The sequence below is a fragment of the Parasteatoda tepidariorum genome, chromosome 10, assembly GCF_982258835.1.
Source record: "Parasteatoda tepidariorum strain Cologne lab strain chromosome 10, Ptep-v5.0, whole genome shotgun sequence".
Classification (NCBI taxonomy): Eukaryota; Metazoa; Arthropoda; class Arachnida; order Araneae; family Theridiidae; genus Parasteatoda; species Parasteatoda tepidariorum.
This window is the reverse complement of record NC_141764.1, coordinates 69,647,955-69,671,439: the sequence shown is the minus strand read 5'-3', so window position 1 is coordinate 69,671,439 and position 23,485 is coordinate 69,647,955. Positions and strand designations below refer to the sequence as shown.

The 23,485-nt window shown below is 29.2% G+C and overlaps 1 protein-coding gene across 4 annotated transcripts in view; it reads left to right on the top strand.

The window, feature by feature from the left end:
- The first annotated feature begins 503 nt into the window (after positions 1-503).
- The window catches only part of LOC107443495 (myocyte-specific enhancer factor 2C), a 75,909-nt gene continuing 52,927 nt past the window's right edge, over positions 504-23,485 (top strand). Inside the window, exon 1 of one of the 4 annotated variants that reach the window (XM_016057381.5) lies at positions 504-750. The gene's annotated coding sequence lies outside the window, so the exon portion shown is untranslated. The remainder of the gene's footprint in view (positions 751-23,485) is intronic. The other 3 variants (XM_016057377.5, XM_071184069.2, XM_016057384.5) reach the window with 3 other exon arrangements.

Sequence of the window (23,485 nt, the reverse complement as noted above, 5' to 3'; positions counted from 1 at the left end):
CTAAAATATCTCTGATGAAGCCTAAAAAAACAGTTCAATCAGAAAAATTGCTCGTAAGCCGCGTAATTCTAACGAAATTTATGGAGAAAATAACGCCGAATGAATTTCTTACGGAAGATTCGATTAACCAAATATTTCTGACTTGACGATTATCTTGTCGACTTGGCAGCTCTTGTGCGACGTAAATGAACTACAACAACTTCAATCAGATCCGTGTTCAACTTCATAATTCTTTTGCTTGCAGTGAGAATGTTTCTGAAGCTATCTGAACACTGATTTTCAGGCACTTTTATCCTGTAAATCAAGCAGTGAAAACTTAGCAAAAGATTATAAAAAATTAGAATTAAACTTCTTTTCTTGAGATTTTCGTTACACAATGACATTTCTAATAGTCTACAATGATCGATTGAATTTTAAACAACTTAAAAGTATGTTTTTATACCAAAAGAAAAGTTTAAAAATTTACTAAGGAAGGGAAGAAGAACATAAAATTTCGTCTGCTTATCGTCCTGCCAGATATCATACGCGAAGTAGATGTCCAAAACAACATCTGGTCTGAAACTTCTGCGCAGCACAGCGAAGCAAATTTTCTCTCAGATGTGTGTGAAGAAATTGATTGAATTATCATTTAGAAACTATTTTTCAACAATTTTACTTTATATCTTCTGTAGACTTCAGCGGAATGATTTCGGGTACTGATCACAAATCTGTGTTGTGTATATTTCCTTACTGATTTTCTAATTTTTAAAGGTGAGTAAATTTTCTGCATCATGCTTAATATTTCCCGTTATCTTGCTCTTTCTTATATTTTTCAATATGGATTTTATAATGCATAATATTTAATTTGTATTGATCATCGTATGGGATTTCATTTTATTAATTTGTTATTGGTTTTACAAACTTGGGAAATTATTGATTTTGAAACACTGGGTTTTAGAGACAAACTTCATTAGTCATGATAGATAATAAAATATTTTTGTTTAAAAAAGAATTATTTTGCTCTAAAATTTATTTAAATACTTTCGTTTATTTTATGGTAAAAGCGATCTCTGAAATTAGAGTATAAGAACAAAGCATTTAGAGTTGACTAGTTGCATTAAAAGTAAAAGTATGTATACTATATATCAATAAATGGGTATTTATTTTTTTGTTAAGGTATTGTAACAATTATAAGATGTTTTTATTGATTATTTTGTGGTCGCATTTTTTATTGACCACTATGAGTTATTTGATAGAATTGATTTAAACTCAGGGTTTGCAAAATAAGTTTTTCACTTGGTTATTTATATATTTGTGTTAGGTAACACAAAATTCTTTTCAAATTTATTTGTTACTAAGTTGTAAAAGAATTGTTTTGTGTTTGGTTTGCACTAAGGGTTTACAAAATTACATTTATTTATTATAGCAAAATGCTCATTAAATTATTTTGTTACAAAGGTCTTGGTGGGTTATTACATATGGTTAACACTTTAGGTTTACAAAATTACATTGTTTGCTTTGCTACTTAATTCTCTATTGTGGTAGATATCACAAAATGGTCTGATTTCTATATCATATACTTTTAAAAAGTGGAATTCAGTCAGTTTCTATATTTAGTGATTTCTTTATGCTTAATTGAAGATATTGTCGAAGAACGTATTAACATTTAGGAAAATTATTTACTTAGCTTAATATGTTGGTAGTAAAAAATGTCAGGGGAAATTTCCATATCATGATCTACGGCAGAATAATCGCCAAATCTTGGCAACTTCCAAGTAACGATTTTTGAGAAACATCATTGAGGGATACTAACTTAAAGGTTAGTACTCATAGCAACCCTTGAATGAACCTTACACGTTTTTTATTTATTAAAAAAAAAAACTATTTGCAAGTTAAAAATCCACTTAGCACCTTTGCAATTGTAGTTGGCTCAGCAGATCACGTTACAGAAAGATCCCCAAATGTTAGGAATCTGTGTAAAAAAAATTTATTTTTGATAACTGATTTATTTATTAATTCAGTTACCTGTATGAATATTCTGTACTTGTTGTCTCAAGCGTACATAATTATAGTTGCTTTATGATTTTCACTTAATTTGTTTTTTCATAAACTTCTTTCAAGAAGAATTTGATCAATTGCTATATGTATTTTGCTATCAAACTATTTTGAACATGTTTTTGTTCAAAATGTAACAGGGTGCGTAGCGTTTTGTAAAAGTGCTTATTTTTGATTTATGGTTTTTAAAAGCCCTTAAAGGTGCTTTTTTTATTCGGGGTTTGTAAAAAGTGCTTAATTTTGTAAAAATGATTTTTTCTTTACCCTATCGAGTGTCATTCTAAAATACCAATAAATGCATGATTTTTCTCAATTTTCTCTGCAATATTTATCAGACTAGTTATTTTATCATGATAATGTAAAGTTTTTGAATTTTATTGATTTTATGTTTAAAAAATTTCTATTGTTTTAAAGTTCTTAATTTATAATTTTTTATTGCTGCACAGATCCTAATTAAGATTTTTTTTTAGAAAGTGATTAAAAGTATTTTTTGAGTGCTTGAAAAGTACTTAAAATGTGCTTATTTTTTATTGAAAAATCTGACTACGACTGTGTAACCTTTTCAATTTCTTTTTTAAATTGAGCAATCATGTGGCTCTGTTACAATATTTGGGATAAAGGGGTATAATTTTTTATCTTAAAAAATTTGGGGGACTTTGTCCCTCTCTGGCCTTGAAAATAAGATACCCATTGCCAAGCGGAGGTTAAGAACAATGTCCCCAGGCATCAATCGAGCATTCAATCTACGCTTAATTTTTTACGATAAAATTGTTATATCAATTATACCTAGAATATTTTATCATAAAATAATATAGATTTAAGTCATTATGAATACACATCTTTTCAATATGATTTTATTTTAACTAAATATGTTTCTTTTGCCTCCTTTTTTGAGCAATTTCCATTTGACACCCTTATTTTTCAAGGTCGTTTAAGCCAAGAGTATATCCCAGGTGTCCACACACCTCCCTCTTTTATTATAGGTGCTCAGAATGAAAATGGCAGTCTAGGTGACATGGAATTTTAAAATAAATATATGATAGTATTCTCTTGCAATCTATATTTCATACGTTGAAGTATCTAGTGAATCGGGATAGGTTAATACTTCCATATTTCTTTCTTTTAAGTTTGTCTGAAGTGAATATTAAGATATTCTTAGTCTTTTGAGAAAATTCTAACCCGGTTAGAATTATGAGCCATTCATGTAATGAAGATCTCAGCTGTTTCATATGGTTTTATTTTAATTTCTTTCAAAATTGTTTAAAAAAAGATGTACAGTAGAGAACCGATTATCCGAAACGATCGGGACCATCGCTATTCCGGATAACTGATTTTTCCGGTTTTCTGAATCGCTACAAAAAGCCGTTTTTTTATTGTTAAACCCAACTAAAAAAAAATAAATTGGAAATAATCTTAAAAAGAGGAAAAACCGATGAGGTAATACACTAATGATTATTTCCAAAATGATGGTAAGGTAAACATCTTTCAAAAAAGAAAGAAAAATCCTAAAATCTTATGAGGAAATTTTTTTTTTTTAAAAATGGGGGGGAAATTTATCGAATTTCGTTCCGGTTTTTTGGTTTTCCGGTTTTCTGAATTCCGGATAACGGGTTCTGTACTGTAGTTTAAAATGCTTATTAAAGGTTATTCGCTTGTTTCTTGATCGTACGATCATTAATAATGCATTTTATTTTTTCTCTTTGCATTCTTGTCCCCAGTGCCATTTTCACTGCTTTTGATTTTGTTGGAAGCAAGAGTGTGAGAACAGCTACCTGTAGTTTCGATAGCAAAACAAGCACGGCAGGGTGCCCTGAAGATTTATTTTGACTGTGAGGACAAAAATAAACTAAGTACTGACAAAATTAAGTTAAACTTGAACTAATAATCTATCTTAAAATATGCCCTTGAATTTCATCCCAGTAAAACTGTTAATTTATCATATATTTCAATATTAGACATTCTTTTCTTTTTAAACTCTTGAATTTATCAAATGAAACATTTGAATTCAGATATTTTATTTTGTGTTGTAGATCAATACAGAAATTTCTACTACTGGGTCTATAATACAGTTTACAATATGTAATACTGCCCTGTTTGAAATCTTGATGTCTTTGCATCGTAACTCCTAACATTAATGTAAATGATTTTTATGCCAATTTTGAAATCTTTCTAAACAATTTTTCCACTGAGTTTATTGCAAGTTTTAGACCAAGTGCTATTCAGCTTTAAATAATGAGATTCCTTTTATAAACTTCCGATCAATTGTAGGGATCTTTTATTTACTTACTTTTATTTTTTATAAAGCACCTTTTTGCAACTTAAAATTTTGTGGATTTCTGATTTCTTAAAATTTTTCTAATATTTTAAAAACAGACGACCCTGATTTTGATTTTTAACACCCAAAATATAGTGGGTAGCCACAATCTGGGAAATATATTCTAAATTCATTTATCCAAAGATAATTTTAAGCAAAAACTAACTTTTAGTACTATATATTTATCATTGTTTTATTATTTTATTTATTAATAGTAAAAAAAAAATTGTCTTTTGCGATATACAATTTTTTTCTCTGTTTCAAAGAATGTGACTTTACATGGCGAAATACAAAATTTGAGCGAAGTCGGTCGTGAGAAATCAAATTTTAAATGATTTTTTAAAAGATTTGATTTCTCAAGAACTATTCGACCGATTTGTCTAAAGATTTTTATTTTGCCATGCAAAAATAAATTTTTTAAAATGATGTAAGAAATTGTACAACTTACAATACAATTTTTTTCAACTATTATAAATTAAAAAATAATAAATATTTAATAATAGTTTTTCGCATGGAATTAATTTTGGATAAACGATTTTTATAATTGCGTGCAAAAAGTTTTCAATTCGTTTAAAAATTTCTCGAGATACGGCGAAATACGCAAAAAGTAAAATTCGCATTAAGGGCTCCAAACGTTGGATTGCTCTCCTGACCAAACTATGGGGACCCTATTTCCCAGATTGCGGCTACCCATACATTATGGATGTCAGAAATCCGAATCCGCCGAAAAAATTGTATATTTCTTCAGAGAAAGTACGTTTTTGTCTCTGATTTCTTAAATTAAAATATCGTGTTTTGCTAATTAACAGGTTTGAGAACACCTCCTTGAACCATTAAGATCGAGTCCTAAAACGTGATGATCTGATCATTGAACGAAAAGTTATTCTGGGTGGCCCGTTTTTTATTTTGTGCACTCTACATAATTATCATGAAGCTGTTCGTAGAGGAAAAGTCTTATTTGAAAAAAAAAAAAGTTTGAGGAAGTAACACTTTTTTCGAATCGCCATTTTTACATCCAACTGTTTCTTCTTAGTATTTCCAGATTGGTTCTTTATATTTTTTTGGAATTTCTAATACACAGGAGTATCTTATTGTTCCATGAAGTGTTTTCTTTAAAAACTGTAAAAGAATGGTCTCTTAGACAATTTTGAAATGTGGTTTATCATTTATGTTTGTTGATGGTCGTGTGAATTTTTAATTTATATATGAAATGAACCTCTTTAAGATCTTGACACTTTTTGGTTATGCTTGTAGAATCTGCCTATTTTATTTGGAATATTGTTATCCTGTATTAAGCAGAACTAGAATGATTTTTATAAGCATAATCAGAAGCTTGCATAATTGTAATTTTGCACTGACCACAATGCTGACTTATATCCTCTGAAGTAGACGATCATGGGTTAAAACCCCCTTATCGTCGGAATAACTGTTGGAGGTTTTTCTTTTCTTGCAATGCAAAAGATAGCATCAAAAAACCCTCTAAAAAGGTAACGTTTGTTCTGATGTTTCGTTTCTAGGTTGGATCAAAATTTCAAAGTTATAGTTCAAATTCAAAATGCGTTACCTGTTTTTTTCCGGTTATAAATAACAATAATGAAGAATATTGTTCCTTTGATTTTGTTCCTATTATTTTCTTTCCCATCGTATCTATTGCCATATCTTTTGGTCAAGTTTAGTTAAAATTGGTATAGTTATAAAAACTATACCAATTAAGTTAGGGGATTAATCTGCGAATTGTGTAATCTTTAAAGTTTATAAGCAATTAATCAAATTTTTAAAAACAGCTTTAGTACTTTTTACCAATAAATAGTAATTTTTTAACATTTTTATAATACTTTTTTCGCTGTTTATCTTATTTTCTCCTGCTAAACGAATTTTTAAAAAATGTGAATTCTCTACAGTCCATGCCCAGCCATTGATAAAGGATCGTTCGGATTCATATGGTGTCTATCTTCCCTCAGATTTTATTGCCATTATCCCCTTCCCATCGAATTTTATTTTCTTCTTTTAATCAAGTTTAAGAAAAAGACTATGGAAAATTAGCTTTGTTTTATCATAACAAAACCAGTTAAGTGAGGGGATTTGTCAGCGAATTCCGAAGATATTACGTAATAGTCCTTCATCTTGCTTTACTTCGTTGCTGACCGTCTGGGATGTTGTGGATAGGGAAGCGCGGGAGCAGCATAGGAGGATTTTATTGGTTCCCCGCCCTACCACAACCTTCGTGATGTCATACGCCCACGGATATGACGTCACCTTCGGAAATATTCCTTTCGAGAAGAAAGGATTCTAGAGAAGGTGCATTTTACAGTGGCCTTCGTGTTCAATTGTTCATCCTCCACCTCCCCTCGCTTTTCTCATTGAGTATTCATGAAATAAGAAAATGCAAAGATGTTAAAGAGTCTTGTTTTCATTTATGGGTATGGTTGAATTTAATGCAGATCCCCCCCCTTTTTAAATGTTTAATTTTAGGGAAATTGAAATAGTTCATGTTATTAATAATAAATTTTTTTAAAGCCACAGTACCGTTCAAGTTTTCAATTTTTTTCTGTGAAATGTTTGCGTTCGCATTGAAATTAATTTAGAAGCATTATTAATGAATGAAAGATTTCAAACTGAAAGAAAAATAACATAATAAATTTAAATTTATTTCGAACAAGTCGTCTAAATATAATTTTGGAATTCCACGAAGAGAATTTTAACTTCAGATTTTCAATCTGAAGTTAACATTCAATATTTTCTTCTTAATTTTCTCTTCAGATAGAGGTAAAAATAATACCTAAAAAATAATACCTAATGTTGGTAACCCCCCCCCCAAGTTCCATGTAAATATTGTGTATATTGTAATTTCTATTCAGAGGTGCATCAATTGTCATGACTTTAACTTTTGAAGAAAGAAATGAGCTAGTAGGAAAAAATTCTTAACTTCATTAAACCATTAAACGCATGCTAACAAAATTGATTTAATATTGAATGTAAAGTGATAAATTGTTATTGTCTTGCCCTCATTTTTCTTTGCAATTTACAAATTTTTTTTTAAGTAAAGAGAATTTGATGTTTTACATGTGTGCTTACGTTATTTCCTTGCCAGTAAAAATACGTATGTAGCTCCCCCTCCCCTTCCTTCCTTAAGAAAATTATAACTCCTCTTCGGTACATAACCAGTGTTTTTACAGTTCGCCATACCGCGGGAGAAATTTTTCGTCGCAGATTCTCTTTTAACACCATAAATAATTTAAAATTTAAAGTACAGTGAAACCTCCAGGGAAGAAGCACCTCTATGTAGCGACCACTTCTATTTACGACTAATTTTGGGAGGTACGTAATTTTTTCCATAGACTTAACACCTTTGGGGGCGACCCTTAAAACCTCTCCCAGCGACCGGGTAAACCTGTGCACCAAATACGGGAAAGGTCAAATAAGGAAACGCGAAAAAATATATAAACAAAAACTATTAACAAAACAAATAAGTAGATTAAATGTATTCTAAATATTTCTATGAGGCTCTCATCATTTAGAGCTCTTTTTGACGATCTCTGAAGGAGATTTACAATCTCATGTTGCAGTTAGTGCACTGAAAGTCAATGCTATTAATGATTTATTTTTAGAGTTGAAAGTTAAATTAGAAATTAGTTATTTTAGAGAAAACTAAGCATCTCAAACAACCAAACCTCTTCTCATCTTTTAAAGTAACTAATTTTTATAATTAAATGCAAGTTTAAACAAAAATGATTGTTTATTTATTCAAAATAGCTCTGTTATTCATAATAGGTAAATTTGTTTTTACACATAATTATATTAATAGGGATAATTTTTATTGATGCCAAATTTTTTCCATGTTTTCATGACGCCAACACAAGTGGACTTTCCGCACCAAGAAAATGACACTGACTAAAATTAAAATCGTTTACGAAGAAATATGTACCTTCGCTAACATTGTAAAGTCAATGAAGGTAATTTCTAACATTGTCCAGCCGCCATTAACGATCATTTTACAGTGGAACAGAGAGTGGTCGCTCCAGAGAGGTTTCACTGATTGGAAAAAATGAGTTCAGACAAACCCAGAGAAAGACATGAAGTTTCAAAGAATGAAAATAAATTTTTAAAATTTCAAAATTAAAATAAAGTATGAGAAAATAATTTAGGATCACGCAATGGAAAATAATTAGTTTGCCTTTTGATATTTTAAATTTTTTTCTTCTTCTGCAGATGAAACTTCGTGGCTTACTCTAGGTTTGCCTGACTCACTTTTTCTTTCTTTTAAATCAATAATGGAAGTGAAAGAAAATTTGTGACGAAAAGTTTCTCCCGTGCTATGGCGTCCTTTTAAGATATTAATAAGTAGTTTTTTAATAATGTTTTTTTTTTCTTCCCCTCCTGACCATAAAATTGTTAACGATATCTTAGTCATTAAATTAACTTTTTAGCCTTAAAATTAAAACAAAAACTATTTAAATATTAATAGCTTCCGGAGATAAAAGATAATGCTATTCGTCATTTTTTTTAAAAATTCAATTCACGGCTTTTTTTTTTTTTTTTTTTTAAATTTTTGAATGACAGTGTATTTTTATTTGAAGCGTAAACGAGGAATAAGGAAATAGCTTTGATTTATCTTGTAGTGATCTTTTGATTTTCACTGTAGGAGTAAAAAAAAAAACTTTCTTCTGTCCTTCATAAAAACAGCACATATTGCACTTCTACTAAGTGTATACTATTGTATGTTTACTGTATTGTCTAAACGCTTATGTTTTTCTAACTTTTTCTAGCAGCAAATGTTTCGGAGGCTTTTTATTACTATTTTTTATAAAATTTCAGTCTTTTTTTTTTTTTTGAAATAGAATTTGAATTTTTTTGAAATATAAATGAAATAAATCAACGGCACTAAAACACATTTCTGACCCATTTCCGAAAACGATGTCATCCAATAATTGGTTTAAAATAATAATTATTAAACAGTGGAATAGAATTTTAGAAATGGTTATCTAGACCAGCTGTTCCAAATTTTCCTCTACTATTGAGCCCTACTTTATCAAGTACATAAAGACTATTGGGAACATATTAACCAATATAAGACTACTTTATTAAAAAAAATATTTACTAAGAAAAATGTGGAGCCTTGGTAGCTCGGGAGATAGAGCACTCTCTTCTTAATGAGGTAACCCGGGTTCGAATCACATCGATGGCTGATCGATTCGTATTCCACTCACGATTTACAACGACCACAGTGTTGACATAAAATAACCTCCGTGGTAGACGGATCATGGATTAGAGTCCCCTTGCCGTCAATCTAACCGTGGGAGGCTTACGTCGTTATTTTCTTATACATGTAACGCAAATGCGATTTAGTTCCATCAGAAAAATCCTCCACGAAAGCGAATTTCTCTCAATACTTGATCCAGGAGTTCTCTTGTCTTCTGGATTGTCCGTCTTTAAAAAAAAACTGAAATAAAGAAAGAAATATTTAATAAAAGTATTTTTTAAAGAATTTTTAATAAGAGAAAATAATTGATAATATGAAAAAAAATAATAATACATGCTTTGAAAGGAAAAAGGGATTTACAAAGCAAAGTGCACAAATTTATGTAGATGAGATAATTTCCATAACAGTTCGAATTACATTTTCACAAAAACTCAAGACTCGTTTTAAGTTAAAATAAGCATTCAAATTATAATACAATGGATTAAGTATAATTCAAGTTTTGTTTCATGTTTTAAATGTACAAATCTTCCTCCTAACTACAGTACCTCTCCTTTCAGACAAGAGGAATAATTTCAGGTTTAAGAAAAATGAAATTTCTAACTTATATATTAAGTTCTGAAAAACAGATGAGACTATTTTGAGGTGCGAATAGTAGTTTTAATGGTTAATATACTGTATTACCTATCTCTGTATAAGAACTTGTAATTTTCTAATTTTTGAAACTTCGTCGTACTAAGCTAAGGCTTCGTTGTCATTACTAGTCGGAATTGATTTTTGTGGGATGGGCATATTGCGTTTAACACTTCTCTGCGCCATTTAGCATATCTGCAAAGATAAATTTGAACGTAAAAAAACTGTTTTGCACAACAGCAAAGGTTCTTGTCTTATTGAGGAAAAAGCATCGGTCTGTGGTAGTTTTTACGTTGAAGGACATACTGTTTCCGCACGTGTAGCTTTGTTAGTTTGGAGCCTACTGCCTTTCGGATAATTGATTTGGTGTTTATTATTGCAACATGAAGCTTCAGTAATTTCATTTCTTATATTTCAGTTTTTATTTGATTTTTAACGATTTTGAATTTATTTTTGTAAAGAAACTATTTACTTTTGCATTGAAAATCATTGAATTTATAACGAATTTATATAATGAGTATTTTTCACAAAAATTGCAATGATGTTCTAAAATATTAATTTTATCATACAAAAGTGGGATTTGGTAACTAAGTATGTTTGATCATGCTGAATTATTCATACAATAAGTATATATTTTTATTTCTAATAACAATTCAAGCTGTAGTTATTGCTCCTACTGGTTCCAAATGTGTAATCTGCAACAAGAACGCCTCTATGTTAAGTTCTTCCAAAACCAATCATGTCATTATGTTGATCGAAGCTGCAGTCACACCAAATTTCCAATAAAGATGCGTAAAGAGCGTTGATAAACTAGAATAATTATTAAAATGAATTACATTTATGGTAGCAACAAAGACTCGCTGTTTACTTTCAGAAACGCTTCGATTAAAATTGATCGCCTTCTATCTATTTTTAGTTGTACGAGATCTATTTATAGTATTCGCCTATCTGCTTGATTTCTTGTAAACTAAAGTTAGTCATACAAAAAGTATTTTTTACTTTCTGTTTACTTTCGACAAGTCTTATGCGTTTTTTTATTAATAGATTTGTTTAAATGTTTTTTTTTTATCAATCGAGTTAAGTTGTGGAATTATTTATTCGCATTTCAAAATTCGAAAATTAATTTACCATTCGTTATGGCTCGACAGGTGCGTGCAAAAGTAGTAGTTGACGTAATTGATCTCATGACAGAGGTGGAAATAATTTAATATTTCTGTTGACTACTTTGCTGAGTTGTTCCTAAGTCATAATTACGTTGGTTTGTTGGCTTCAATGGCTGCTGGACAGATTTTAAATTAGTACTTAAATTCAATACACAGAGAACTTTGACAATATCCCTGGCATTTCTTGAAAATAGTTAAAATTGAAATCCACGTACATCCGCACTAGACGGCGAATTTGGACGCGCTTAGATTTGTTTGAAGCTAGAAAAAAGAAGAAAAAAAAAGATGTTAGGGTTGGAGGAGAGGTTGTAGAATTAGAACATTTAAATACAGTTCCTCTGTACATTCGGATTGGTTATCATTAAAATTTATATGTTAACGATAATTTTGAAAAGCGACTAGTAACTTTATATTTTGTAGGTAGTTTTATCAACTGTATAATTTAGTGTTTCTTTCTTTCTTAACATCATTACTTTTTTTTTTTTTAAGAAGAAAAATATTTTGCGTACACAATATTCTTTCCATCACATATTTCCCTTTATGTATGTCTATCTCGAATCAGATCATGAACTATTATCAGATTTTTAAAATGTTTATCGCAGTGAAGATAAGATGGAGTTTAGATAATTTATCATTCATTTTGAGCATGTTGATTGAGATAAACTACTATATGATGTAATTTTAAATCTCTAACTATATTGTCGTTTTTGTTTTTCTCAAATCTGTATTAGAACATTTGTGTATTAACAATATAACACACTCTCACGTGATATTTACTTAATTATATCGCATTAATTATCTTATTGCATCATGTATTTTATTTATTGTTTTTTTTTCTCGTTTGATTCATATTTCATACATATTAATGACGTACTTTTGATACTATATTAATCTATCAAAGTTCAACCTAAGAATTTTAAAGAAGATCACGAATTCTGGTTCATTTTAATTTTAGATAATTAAATAAAATATTTAAAAAAAAAGCTTTTCATGGTGTGTTCTGTCTATCAATTATTAAAATATTGTTTCCAAGACAATAATTTAATCTGTTTTTGTCCCTGATTTCCTGGCAAATATCGTACAAATATATCATAAGATGTCGTACACAAAAGAATTTGTCTACTCCACAAGATTTAGAAACGCATTCTTTTATACAATACGCTCTTAAGCTGGCGCGCCTCTACTTCGCCATAGGGATTGCTATTTACGTAACATATAGAATAGTATATAGAAGTTGCAGATATAGAACATATAGAAGTTGCAGAAGTGATATTGTTAAATGTATAATAGAAAACCATAACTCCCTGTTAACCCTTTGTCGCAGAATTTTTATTAAACATATTTTTCGTACCTTTTTCATTATGCTGTATTAATTTAAGACGAAATAAGCGGAAAATATTAAATGCAAGTTATTTTCCACACCTGCATGTAATTGAAATCCATTTTGTTTCTAGTTCTCTCATTGTGAGACTATTAAATTGTTGGTGAAGTTTTCGGAAATTTTAAAGATCATAAGTTTTTAATTACCACCTACTTCTCTATAAAATTACAAAAGGCAAAAAAAAAAAAACGTAATTTGACAGCTTTGTTAATATTATTCAGGTTAAAAGAAATTAGCAACGTAGCTACATATTCAAGTTATAAACGTGTTGTAAAATAATTATCTAACTTTAACTATCTAATTGATCTTTTTAATCTAACCCTTTTTGAATGATTTGATTTCGAACAGCTATTTTCTATTTCGCTTGAAAGATTAATAATTAAGAATTTTTTCAATACTTTTTTGTGAAAATTCATTTTATTAATGCGGTTAATGCACTTTTTGACCTTTATTATTTTGGTTTTCCATGTTTACTAACAGAAGTTTTAGTTTTAATATTGTATATTTATTATATTTTTTGTCAACACGGTTTCAGGGTGGCTAGTTTGTCCTAATGCTTGAACCATGTGTTCCTTTGTCTTCTGGGTTGTGTTCAAAATTGCTGTGCTTCGGTGTTTGAACATTGATAGCCGTAAATTCAAATATGAAATGAAGCTGTTGTTCAACTCCGGTTGTAATGTAAAATAAGGTCATTACAAACGTATCCCACTATTTCAAATTGTTCAGAAAAGCGATATTAGTGGAACGCATGAAAAAAACGTTACGATTTCGACCTATTCAGTGAATATTCCGGTAACTTGCAAAATACCTCTTTGGAAGCAATGATAAGGACAATTTGATGTAAAAAGTGTCATGTTTGGAAAAAAACGAGAATCACTATATTTTAACCTCTTTTGAAATCATCTCATTTATATTATGTATTGATTAAGTTTACTATTGAGATTTCAGTGACTGTTCTTTGTCTAAAGAAGTACTAGTGAAAAAAAAAGTAAAAAAGAATGGTCGAAAAATGTAGAATTTCAAATGAAGTCCCATTCTACAAAGATATAAACAAACAAAACGCTTGTTCTAAATATAGGCTCCTCTTGTGACTTGACCTTTTGGTAAGGTATTTCCTTCTGAAAGAAATTAAGCACGTTAACTGTGGCCTTTTTAAATTTTGAATGAAGACGTTTCGATTCGAGTCTAACGTTGCTTCGGTTGCCGTCTCATTTATCGATCGTTCGCAAATTCCGATTACGAATTCGTTTGTATGTTAGTTCCAGTTTAAATAATTTATTTTTATTTGTATTAGACGGTGACAAACGTGATTGGTATTGCTAATTTTTGACATTTTAAAAGCATGTGTAAAATTTGCTACTCATACATAGTTGCGTTGGTAAAATTTCTGTCGTTTTGAAAAAAAAAATTAAAAAAGATGGTTCTTTGCTGAGGTTAAAGTTGTTTTAATTTCCTTCATGTTTTGAAACTCTTTTTTTATCTTAAGTGTTTTGTACTTATTTTGAAGCTACTGAGAAAATAAACTGAATAGTTAGTTATTAATAAATAAACCCTAAAATCTCTATCTTTTTACGATGTGGCTTCTGATCTATTTCTATTTTAAACCATTTTTAGCGATTGATTTAACAGTTCATATCAATAGTTTATAAAAGTTTATCTATTTCTTATTTCTGAATTTTTTTAATATCGAATTTTCAAATTAAAAAAAAACTTCCTTTCCTTAAAAAATCTGTCGAATTCAGTGAGAATAAGCAAAAAATGTGATGGTTTATTGAAACATTCATTGGGGTGAAATAATAAATAAATAAATGAATAAAATATAAAATAAATAATAAATTAAATAAATAAATAAATGAAATAAATAAGTAAATAAAATATGTAATAAATAAAATATAAACTGAATAAAATATAAAATAAATAAATAAAATATAAAATAGATAAAATGAAATAATTTTGCGTCTACCATGTAGGTACAGACGGTATTTTTGAATTTCATATTATCATTATATTTAATCATTGTCTTCAGAAACTGTCAGTTTATAAAGCTATTATGGTCAATCCACTGCCAGTCATAGAGTAAAATATAATGCTCTAAAAACTAAACTCAGTAGCACAACACCCCATGGAGAGCCAATGCCTACTGTACCCATCATAGTTTTCTTGACCTTGGGTTCTGTGACGCAGATGCTCCTGTTGGGTGGTCAGCCCGACGCGGTCAGCATTTTGTTATATTATTTGATTCATTTGGTTATTCATATCACTGCTAGAGATTTTGAAGCGCGTTTAACAATAGTATCTTTCTAACTTGCTGCACCTCAGTATAGTACTGCAATGAGATATATTATTGTACTTGATTTCACGATATAGTTCAACTTCAACCGAAACATTGTTCAATTGAACGCCTTAACGTTAAGGTTGCAACAAATTTGTACAATATTACGGTTCTATTTTCTGATATTATGGCTCGAACTATATTTTTCTGATAGTGTTAGTAATCAGCCGCAGGTCACGCACGCTTTGGTGAGATCTCTCTTTAAAAAAAAATCACCTAGAAAAGTTAAGCCCGATTTATTGCGGACAACCAAACTTTTTCGAAAACGGGTATTGTTTCGTGTGTTTGAGGTAGGTCCGTTATTGTGAAGGGTTGGATCGTTGACCTTCCTGGCCCATTTCATAGAGTTCAAAAAGCGAAAAAAAGGATGATCAGCTGAAATAAAAACACAGAAGACAGTCACTTCTTTTCGAAGAAGAAACCTTAAAAATGAAAGGTGAGTTTAAAATTGGAACGTGGCCTAGAAAATGGCGAAGAAAATATTGAGAGAAAACTGATGTTTCTCGCTGTTGTATCGTTATAAATGGGATTCTTTTGTGACCTACTTTGTTATTTTTATTTAGCTTTTTTTAAGGGAACAAAACACTTATTATTGTGCGCTTAATAATTTTGTGTTTGTGTGATATATCGCTGGTATATGAGGGTTTTCGTTTTCACCCTTTGATTGTCATTAAAAAAAAGAGTCTTAGCTGCAGGTTATGTTGGATGATATCATATCCTTTATATATTTTGTAAAGAATTTGTCCGGATTCTGATGATTGGTTTTAGGGTTAGGTGAAGTTTAATAGCCTCTTGAGAGAAATTTCATCTGAAGCTATTAATAAGGTTATTAGTTAAAGAAATGCAGATATAATAAAAATTATCTGGATCAAGATTGAAATTTAATTTCATTCTTAAAGTGAATTTTTTAAGAGAAGTATTTTTAATATTCGTTACAGTTAGTTATTATTTAAAACATTGCTTAAAATTTGAATATGAAATGTCTAAGAAAGTTGGTGCAATTCTTCCCCATTGTTACGGGAGTAAATAATTTGCTAACTTAGTATGTTGAGAACAAACAAAAGTTACAAAAAGTCCAGAAGTTTTAATATTAAATTCAAAAAAATTTAACGTAAATTCAAAATTTTGTTTAAAAAATTAAAAACTGGCTGTTACGTTTGTAACAGGCTGTATTTTGTGCTTAAATTTTTTTTTAATTGATGAAAATTAACGAAAATTGCAATTAGTATAATTGGCACCTGAAGTTACATTGATATAAACTAATTAATATATTACATTAAGTAACATTAGTTACATTAATATAAAATAATTACTAAAGTAATATAAATGGCACCTAAAGTTGCATTTACAAAAAATATTTAAAATACTAGTACTTTTTTATTAAACTAAGTTGCATGCATATAAATTTATGCTTATAATTGTATGCATGTAAATCCTTATTTGCTTTGTTCTTAAGTAATTTCTTTTTAAAAAACGTAATTCCAATACGTAGAATCGTATAAATGATGACTGAATGTAGAGTTTAAGGGTACAATAGCCAGCAATGGCTATACTGCTCCAAACACAGATATTAATGCGTACTAAATATATAACCAAACAGTTATAGAAACTATATCTGGAGGGGAAAGAAGTGTACAACATTATGGAGCTCCTTCGAGGTCGTAAAAACTGTATTTATTTTTTATCTGTTTATTTTACTCGTATTTAATTAAATTCCTGGAGAACTTCGAATCGAATTTTGAACAAAGGTTTGGTGGATCCGACGAGTTGTGTCTGTCATGTGTTTATCATTTATCGGATTTAATTTTTGCTGAAGTTCTAGAGTGAAAAGTTATGGTGAATTCGGTGAGTTGTGTCTATCATGCGCTTACAGGATTCATACGCCTCCTTGAAAATTTTTGAAAGCTCTGCGGATAGTTAATGAAAATGATAAGTTTTGATAAAAATGTTAACAAATTTATCGTTAAAATTTCAGGTAAAATATTCTCACGGCAAGGAAAATTAGCAAATTTATATTTTTTTTATCAACCTTTTTTTAAACAGTAGCATATTTTACAAAATGACGTAAAAATGTATTATTATATTGCAGCTTGAAAATAAAAAGATAAGGCAATAATGAATGCTTATGCATATATCGGTATTTTGCTCTTTTGAAGTAGAGCGGTATAATTTATTAAAAGCATTTGCGTTACTATTTTGGTTCCTTTCAATGCAAAGAATTATAATTATTCTTTTCTAGTGTTTTTGTGCCATGCATTTTAAAGTTTCTAATTTTACTCTTTTATGTTGATTGCACGAAATCAAGCGAGGTTGTTTTTATTTGGCCATATATTGTGCATTTATGTTAATATTTTTGTTGGTGTTTTAATTTGCATATTTTTTAACGCCCAAAAATATTCGTTGTTGTATCAAAAATTGAAGTTCTTATCGATTCTTTTAATGCATGTGTACCTTAACCTTGTTTTTCTCCCCTTTCTGAAAACTTTTAGCTTTTTTGCACGAAATTCGACTTAAAGGCGTACCCTTGCATTGCATGTGGAAGGCTTTTCTTGATTTTTAACTAGAAAGAAGGGCATTTGATGCCAGTAGTTCCTAGTATTTTATTCTTTTTATTTTTTATTAGATTCTGTTGACTGATGTCCATCTTTATTTTGCCCTTACCTTGCATAAAAAATTAAAATAACAAAGGTATCAAAGGTCTAAAGTGTGTTTTTCTAAAGCAGTTTTTATTTTTAAATTTAAAGTTTTCCAAACAGTAAATTCTGTATTGTGAATATGCAGATTGTGTTTGGGTTTACCGGCTTTGTTTGTTACTTTTCCCAGAAAAATGCACGGAAGAAAATTTTGTTGTTTTGAGTGGCATTGAAAACTTTACTTCAAATCGAAAACGTGTAATTGCTGCTCATAGTATTAGCATTTCTATTTTAAATATTTTGCAAATGTTACTTTGTAGCTCTTTAAAAATATTTGAGTTATCTTAATTTGAATTGAATTTTTTATTTTATTTGAAAACTCTACATAAGTGTTGTATGTTTAAACCTTTGACGCAGAATTTTTATTCGGCATATTTCTCATAATTTTATCATTTTATTTTTAATTAAGTGAGAAGTAATTGAAATAAGTGAAAAATATTATATTTAGCATTTTAATAATTATGGTTATGAAAAACAGTATGAAAAATTGTTTTATGCGTTAAAGGTAATATCTTCCAAACCTAACGTTTCTAATTGAATTATTTTGAAGTTAATTTTTTAACTAGAACTTATTACTACAGTTAATTAAGCATCTTAATTAATTATCATTGAAATTAATTCATAATTAAACATCATTGAAATAGTGTGGAGATTTTTTATGTTTCTCCTAAATTATTTGTATTATTTCTCCATTAACTTCGTTTTTAAGTGCATATCTTGTTATTATTATTTCAATTAGTATCTAATACCGAATTTAATCCAGTATCATTTGTGTCAATAACAGTATGACAAATGTATACGTTCCTTCTAAACGAATTAGTATAATTTATCCTTCAATTTTGCCTTATAGTACATAACTTAATTTATTTTTACTTCATTTTAAAAAAATATTTAATTTTCTAAAGTCACCGTTTTCAAGCATAACTGCAAACAAAATAAACGCGTGGTTGTCATTTAACTTAAATAATACTAATTTGGTGATGTCTCTGAGTCGACGTTCACGTTAATCATTCAGTTTATCTAACATGAATAAAAAGTTTGGTAATAAACAGCACGCAGAACTTTCCTTTATTTTTAATGAGAGCTATAAGCTTGCAAACATCAGTCATGTTATCATCAAACTATTTAAAAAAACCGAATCGTCTGCAGTTTAATTTATATCAGTGGCGAGCTCTAAGCAGATGAGAAATTTCCATTTTTTTTAAAAACAGCCCTCTCAAGAATGATTTAACTGAAACTTTTGAACGATTTTTAGGATCCAGGGCGAAAATTGCCCCTTTAATCCACTGTCCAAATTTTAGGACACTAACACAAGCGGCTCTGGGGTTCCGAGAGAGACAAACACACAAACTCTTAATTTTATTATTATATCATATAAAACTATTTTATATAGACCCATTCTTCGCATTTGTATGGTCATTTTAGTACTTTTAATTGTAAAGTTAGGGTTGACACCCTTACTTCAATAAATTTCCTCTGGCATTTCCTTAAGTTTCGTCGCCATACACCACACCTTTTGAGCAACACGCCCCTCATTTCTTATTCCGTTAAACTGAAGCAATGCTTATCAACCGCTCGACGCCCTGTTTGTCCATTTGTTTGCGCCAGCTTCTGATACAAATCGTCTTGGCTATATATAAAATTGTCCTTTGGAGATGAGCATTCGTTTCCTGTTATTGGATTATGATTTCCGTCTGTCATCTCTGGATATGATGTTTTGTCCGATCTATCTCTGATAGCAGTCTTTTTTTCTTTTTAAATAACAGATTTAAATTTTAAGGTTTTAGTTTCTCAATCCTCAAAAACTCATCTTGCTTTTCTCATTTTGTTTTATAAGATTGTAATGTAGTCGCGTTATTTGCAACGTACCACTGGATATTTTTTTATGTATATATAATCACTATTTCCCATTTTATAATTTTAATTTAATTTTTATATAAAAATTAAGAGCAGCACCTCAAAGGTGAAAGTACGTGTTAGCTCAGATCCTGCCGGATAGATGGCAGCACCACTCATTCGTGATCACATTTCCACAATTTTGACATAGGGACATTGACATAGGAATAAGAATATTTCTCCAGATCGCATAGATTTTACAAGCACGTATATCATGTACTAGGTGGGATTTAGCGGAGTTGAGGATCGAACCTTAGCTACTTCCGTCTGGAGACCGACACACTAACCACTGGAATACCACGGAAATTGACAGTACAAATAAAACAGATCACCCCCCCCCCCTTAAAGAAGAACTACTTGATAAATAATTTGAACTATTTATTTATATATTGTACACAATAATATTGCTAATTAGGTGACATTCGTATTTAAAAAAATTAGTATTGAGACAGTAAATCATCTGTAGTTATGTAGATTGAGAATTTCGATGAATTATTAGTTCCTTGTGATTTCCAGATAGCGCTAAAATGTATATAAATTTAATCATAATCTACCTAAAAGGAATAAAATGCTAATAAATCAAAGGTTTCACAGGATGTTCAGACTAAATATATTTTATATTTATAAAGTTGGAATAAAATATACTAGTATTTAATTGAGTGAGTTAGAGTTGGGGAGCAATCCGAAGAAAGTTGCGAAAGCAGTTAAAGGGCTGTAGAGCGCAGCGAGTAGGGAATGGAACCCCCTAGTTTTAAAATACCTTTTTTAATTTCAGTATTTAATCTTAAAATTCTGAAACATCATGATTATTTATCTTTTTCCTATCTAGACGGAAATCTTAGAATTTTTTTAATTCGCTTCTTTTTAAATTTTTTTTTTTATCTTGATCTAAGTAAAACTAAATATATATATATATATATATATATATATATATATATATATATATATATATATATATATATATATATATATATATATATATATATATATATATATATATATATATATATATAAATGATGGTGCTTCTGTTGCTCTCTTATGAATTATTCTAGTTTTCACTTCAAAACAGCTTTTAGAATATTAGAAAGGTTTGGTGCAAAAAAAAAGAAGAAAAAGATTTTCTGCAAGTAGCATCCATACTGATTCTTCAGATTTTGAAAACACGTTTTTCCGCTAAACTTATTATAATATATGAAGACTTCATTTTTGATAAGAATTCTAAAAATCGATTTATAAATTGGCTGTGAATACGGATCGACCTGTGATTAACAATTTATGAATTAGTTTTTGCAACCAAACAAATAATTTGATGTTTATATTCTATGAATTTACTATTCAGAAATATTTTTTTTTGAACGAGAAAGTAAATTTTTTTTTTTTTTATAAACGGAAGCAACTTTTATAACGGAAACATCGTTTCATCTTTTTACTCATCAGGGGAAGTTACTTTCTACTCATTTATTCACTTTTTCTTCTACGTAATAGAGTTGAAATGCGTTTTTTTTTTTTAAACAATCATTGTTTCATCTATTATTGAAAGAAAGATTTGTCATTTTCTGAATCATCAATAAATGCCTGAAATGAGTAAATGGAATCTTGTAAAGAGCATAGTTTAAGGACTGCATTTAAAACATTGGAAGTTCACAAATAAAGTTCAAAACTCGAATAAAACTTGGTGACCTTATTTTTAAACCTGGATGTTATAATTGTCATAGCAGTAAGGAAAACTGTTCAATTTAACATTAAAAAAAATACAAATGTTTTTAAGGGGCAAGTTAAATTGGTTTTAGTATAACTAACTGATGAAACGAACTTAAAAATAAATTTATTTTGGAAATGCTTGATTTTAATTATAACAAACCACTAGCTGGTACAAAACGCTTACAGCAAAGGGTTAGAACAAGGTTTAAAGAATATTTAGCAATGCACATTTGATATGTCAAATTTTTTTCCAATTGTGATGTTTTTTTTTTTTTTTTTGCGCATTAAACTGTTCCTTAGTATTTTTAACAGATGGATGCTTGACAAGCATCTGTAATTACCACTGAATTAATACACAAATAGTCATTTTTTTTTACTACCGAAATCCCTTTAAAAAAGCGCTTTTCTGAACAATTTGAAAATGTGGTTGATCATAATATTATCCAATTATTTGCAGGTAATAAACATGGGAAATAAGGTTACATGAAAAAATAAAATATTTTTGTACGAAAGTTAGCATAGTGCTCATTTACGAGAATATCATACTTAATGTCACTTTTCCCTCACTGTCGACTGCTACAATTACTCAACCCCATGGAGTACTATATGTATACAGTATACTCTCGATATCTCAAAGTTGAAGGGACCCTTGAAATTTCGAGATAGCGAGTTTTCATGATAACAAGTTCAGAACTAAAAATGTTCTCTAAAAGGTAGAAAAATATTACTCTAAAAAGAGCATAACGAAGAATATACATAAGAATTAGTACTAATAAATGTGTATGTAATGATAAGTTGACTAAGTCTAAATACAGTAATGATCATTTTATTTTTAAAAGTAAGACAAAATTATGCATTAAATAGAAAAGAATTGGTTTACAATGAACTTAAATAGTGATTTTTCCGAAAAAATTCATTTTTTATTTCGAAAAAAAATCGCCATAACAAGGTTTTAAGAAGAAACTCTTCGATATAGGAATTCAAATTAACATTAGGTGGATATATAATGCCAAGGGGAAAAATATTTTTTTTGACATAACGAGGTTTTCGAGAGTATACTGTATATGTCCACCTACATGCCAATACATTGTTAAAAACAGTGGCTATATTCAGAAAAAGGAAAATAATAAAATTTTTGAGGCAGTTATTTCATGTAAAACATATAAATATTATTATCTCTAAATAATTAAAAATTCATCAATTAAATAAACTAACCAACAATTGCCTGTTTCACGAAATTTAGATTTTGTCGTAAAATCGGAAGTTATGTTTTTATAATTTTTTTTTATATATTTCAATAAAAATAATAGTTAAGTTAGTTTGAAATAAATGAAGGAAATATACAAGCTATTTTGATTCGTATGATTAGTTTTCGAGAAAAGAAAAACACTGATTAAGGTTTAGTTATTCAGTGTTAATTTTTATTGCTAAGATAATTCTGACTGGAGAGCTGAATATTTATAAATAGGCTAGGCCAGGCTTGCTTTCCATAAAGAGACGTCCCTGCCTATTTAGCTATTGCCATCTAATTTTATTCTCATTTAGGAAACCTAGTATAGTAGTTTAGAAAGCTCATTTAATAAAAGTGCTTACTTTAATCATATTAAATCGAACCGAAAAATTAAAGATTTAAGGTAAATAACATGTTAACAGGGGTGATTGTGGGCCCAACTCAAAAATCCTAAAAATTTCTAGAGTAAAATCATTCAAAAAATTAATATCTTTATAAATTTAAATCATTTAAATTTTCAAAACATCATATTCTAAATGCAGCATAATTTAATGAATAATTATGTGTAAGATTACTTTATCTCTAATCATTTATTATTCTACCAGAAAAAATATTTACAAATGAAAGAGATGCCAAGTATAAATTCTAGTTCTAATATTTTTAAATAAAATATACAAGAATTTTTATATATAAATGTGATCGATGATTTCTTGAAACTTCTGGACTTTGGATTTCCAGAAACTTTCGGATCGCGGCTAGCGAAAAATCCGGAAATCCGGATTTTTTCCGGAGCATAATCACCCCTGTGTTAAGTGCCAATTCCAACTTGAAACATGTTATCGCTAGTGTTGAGTCTAGAACGTTTACATAATTCAGTAAATATGGGTTTTCACAAATTCACCCAAATCA